The following is a 4,826-nucleotide window of genomic DNA, read 5'->3' as shown; positions in this document are numbered from 1 at the left end:
CCTGCAATCCCTTGGTATATTAACTTCCAATTCTATATTTGAAATAGAAAATAAAATCATTCAGGACTCTACTTTAGTTAGATACTCTTAAATAACTTTGTTATTCTTGAGGCTAACTAACGTGTATCTTTTATCCGTATCTAACTATCGTTGCCTTTTTTTCTTTTTAATAGCATGATGTACAAGTTAGTGAGAAAACTGTATTATCTGCAACAAATTCCAATGATGATCACCAATATTTTGATCTCACAATTGGATAACAACTCCTTCTTCGTTTTGGCCGGTCTCGTGTGGATACAGATGTTGCTGAGAAAATGGATGAGTGTAGTGGCTAGATTACATAATTTTCCTTTTATCTCAGTTAACTTTTATATATATATGTATGTGCGTTGTGTGTGTCTGTGTGTATGGCTGATGAGCGGATAATATATACGCTTTTTGGCATTATTTTTAGGTAGTTTTTAGTATGATCTAGCTACTTTTAGGGATTTCTTCTTTAGTTTTTATACTAAATTCATATTTCTGGACTTTACTATGAGTTTGTGTGTTTTTCTGTGGTTTCAGGTAATTTCTGGCTGAAATTGAGGGACCTGAGCAAAACTCTGATAAAAGACTAACAAAGGACTGCTGATGCTGTTGGATTCTAACCTCCCTGCACTCAAAATAGATTTTCTGGAGCTACAGAACTCCAAATGGCGCGCTCTTAACGGCGTTGGAAAGTAGACATCCAGAGCTTTTCAGCAATATATAATAGTTCATACTTTATTCGAGATTAGATGATACAAACTGGCGCTCAACGCCAGTTCTACGCTGCATTCTGGAGTCAAACGCCAGAAACACGTCACAAACCAGAGTTGAACGCCAAAAACACGTTACAACTTGGCGTTCAACTCCAATAGAAGCCTTAGCTCGTGTAAAGTTCAGGCTCAGCCCAAGCACACACCAAGTGGGCCCTGGAAGTGGATTTCTGCATCAATTACTTACTTTTGTAAACCCTAGTAGCTAGTCTAGTATAAATAGGACTTTTACTATTATATTTTCATACTGGATTGTATTTTTGATCCTGTGATCACGTTTTGGGGGCTGGCCTCTCGGCCATGCCTGGACCTTCATCACTTATGTATTTTCAACGGTGGAGTTTCTACACACCATAGATTAAAGGTGTGGAGCTCTGCTGTACCTCGAGTTTTAATGCAAGTATTTCTATTTTTTATTCAATTCGACTTATTCTTGTTCTAAGATATTCGTTGCACTTCAACTTGATGAATGTGATGATCCGTGACACTCATCATCATTCACACCTATGAACACGCGTGACTGACAACCGCTTCCATTCTACCTTAGACCGGGCGCATATCTCTTGGATTCCTTAATCAGAATCTTCGTGGTATAAGCTAGAATTGATGGCGGCATTCATGGGAATCCGGAAAGTCTAACCTTGTCTGTGGTATTCCGAGTAGGATTCTGGGATTGAATGACTGTGACGAGCTTCAAGCTCGCGATTGCTGGGCGTGATGACAAACGCAAAAGAATCAAGGGATTCTATTCCAACATGATCGAGAAACGACAGATGATTAGCCGTGCTGTGACGGAGCATTTGGACCATTTTCACTGAGAGGATGGGATGTAGCCATTGACAACGGTGATGCCCTACATACAGCTTGCCATGGAAAGGATTAAAAAGGATTGGATGAAAGCAGTACGAAAGCAAAGATTCAATAGGGACAAGCACCTCCATACACTTGTCTGAAATTCTCACCAATGATTTACATAAGTATTTCTATCTTTATTTTCTGTTTATTTATTATTATTATTCGAAAACTCCATAATCTTTTATTATCCGCCTAACTGAGATTTACAAGATGATCATAGCTTGCTTCATACCAACAATCTCCGTAGGATCGACCCTTACTCACGTAAAGTATTACTTGGACGACCCAGTGCACTTGCTGGTTAGTTGTGCGGAGTTGTGACTAAGTGTGATTCACGTTTGAGAGCGCTACCAAGTTTTTGGCGCCATTGTTGATGATCACAATTTCACGCACCAATGGCTAATATGATATAAATATTGTAATGGACGTGTGCAAACAAATGAAGTTTATTATGTTATATATAATATATATAATATTGTTTGTGCAATGGTTGCATGTTTATGATATATATATATTTTTATGAAGTTAACTTTTTTATGGAAAATTCTTACTGAGTTAGGTTTTGGTTAAAAAAATTGATGTTTCTTTTAATGAATATCTTTTAATTTTTTTTATTTACTATGTTAATATTATATCTTTCTATCTCAATAATTTTTATTTTAGTATATTTTGGTATATTAGTAAAAATGTGTTTTCTTTGCTATTTTTTAAATTTATTTTTTTAATTTATTGTAGTTTCAAATTTTAAAATGATATTGTAATATTTTTAATTAGTGTACATAGTATACAAGTTGCTGAATATTTTAATAATTAATCTTATTCTTTATTGTTTCCTAATTTAAAATTTACAAAATTTCATGTTAATAGTTAAAGTAATAAGTATTGTAAATAAAAGAGTTATTACTTGACATCTCATTGAAATAGGTACACTAAAAATGAATTATTAAATTAATTATTATTTTATTATAATTTTATTCATAAATATACTATATATTTTTTTATTAGATAGATATTTTTCAACTAAAATAGTTAAAAATATAATATAATGTTCTTATTTGCAATGACGTAAAAAAATTATAAAATAGTAAATATGTTTTTTTTGTATACACTAATTGATTATTATTAGATTTTTTCTGTATCTCAATGAATTTTCTTTTAATATATCTTGTGTAGGAACTAAAAAAGGCATGTTCAATCTCAGGAAAAAATAGAGACGGTTGAAGATTACTCTTTACAAATCTAAAAAATCTTTTTTTCTTATATTGAAGTTTTTGTAATTCATGATTATGTTGATTTACTGGTTATTGAAAAAAAATAAAAAGTAAATCATTAATTTCATTCCATATATTTTAGATTTTTTCCGTGTTAGTAAAAATATGTTTTTCGTGTTATTTTTTATCCTTTATATTTTTTAATTTGTTGTAGTTTCAAATTTTGAATTTCTTTTGTTATATTTTTAATTGGTGTACATAATATTAAAAGCTGTTGTATATTTAAGTAAGTAATGTTATTCTTTGTTATTAAATAATTTAAAATTTTTAAAATCATTATGTAAATAATTAAAATGATAAATATTGTAAGCAATAGAATCAATACTTGACATCTTACTAGAATTGATACACTAAAAATGAATTATTAAAATAATTATTATGTTATTATATCTTTATTCATAAATATATTATATATTTTTTATTAAATAATTATTTTTTCACTAAAAAATTTAAAAATATCATATACTGTACTTATTTATAGTTACATAAAAAATATTTAAAAAATACTAAATATATTTTTTATATGTACTGATTAATTAATGGAAACGAAATATTGTGAATTGGTGGTTGAAACAAATTTCACAACGAAAATAAGTTACTAATTAATAATGTTTTATCATTTCTTAATTATTTTTTCTTTTATTGTTCATAATTTGTACGGTGATAAATTTTATATTACATAAAATTTTCATTAATTAATTATTAATATTATAGATAATAAAAATAACACATACAAATTAAAAACGATATTATCTTATTTTTTCAAGTTTCTAACCTTAATTTTAATTAATTGATTTCTTTTTACATAAGTGTATTTTTTATTCTTAATGTTTCTTAAAAAACTTTAAATTTTATGTTTTGATTTGCATAATATACTATCATTTGTGGAATGCTTGGAACTTTGTCATATATTTTTTTCATGTATGTCCCTTTTTATTTCATGAAAATGACTGTATTGTTATCTATTATGAAATTATCTACTAAATTGTATATTTATTATTTCATATAACTTAGTTTGAATTATTGTGAATGTTGGTCAGATTTATTTGGTTGGAACCAACCAGTTCTTAATTATGAGGAATGAAATTGTGGTATTCATGAAAATGATCATGATAATATTGTAGTTGATGATGATCTCCAATCGAAACCAAAGACAAGGAAAAATGTTGGTCAGATTTATTTGGTTGGAACCAACCAGTTCTTAATTATGAGGAATGAAATTGTGGTATTCATGAAAATGATCATGATAATATTGTAGTTGATGATGATCTCCAATCGAAACCAAAGACAAGGAAAACCAGTAATTCAGCTGATTAAAATTTAACTTCGATTATGTTAATTTTTTTATTTTGTTGTTCATCTCATATTTGAAAGCAAGTTGAAGAAATTTAAAGAACAAAGTATTAACCAGTTCTTAATTACGAGAAATGAAATTGTGGTATTCATGAAAGTGATAATAATTATATTGTAGTTGATGATGATTTCCAATGGAAACTAAAGACAAAGAGAACCAACAATCAGGTAATTAAAATTTAACTTTGATTATGTTAATTTTTTTACTTTGTTGTTCATCTCATATTTGAAAGCAAGTTGAAGAAATTTAAAGAATAAAGTATTAAATTTTGTTTAAAAAAATTGATATTGGTTTTAACGAATATTTTTCCAAAGTTTTTTTATTTACTATGTTAGTATTAGATTTCTCTACCTAAATACTTTTTTATTTTAGTATATTTTTTTCAGGAACTAGAGAAAACATGTTTAATGTATTAAAAAACTATATAAATGGTTAAGACTTTCTTTACAAAGTTAAAAAATCCTTCTTTTTTTTTCTTATTCTGAAGTTTTTGTCTTTTCGTGATAATGCTAATTTACTGGTAATTGAAAATAAATAAAAAGTCAATAA

Source organism: Arachis stenosperma, chromosome 9 (genome assembly GCF_014773155.1).
Source record: "Arachis stenosperma cultivar V10309 chromosome 9, arast.V10309.gnm1.PFL2, whole genome shotgun sequence".
NCBI lineage: Eukaryota > Viridiplantae > Streptophyta > Magnoliopsida > Fabales > Fabaceae > Arachis > Arachis stenosperma.
This window is presented reverse-complemented; position numbering follows the sequence as displayed.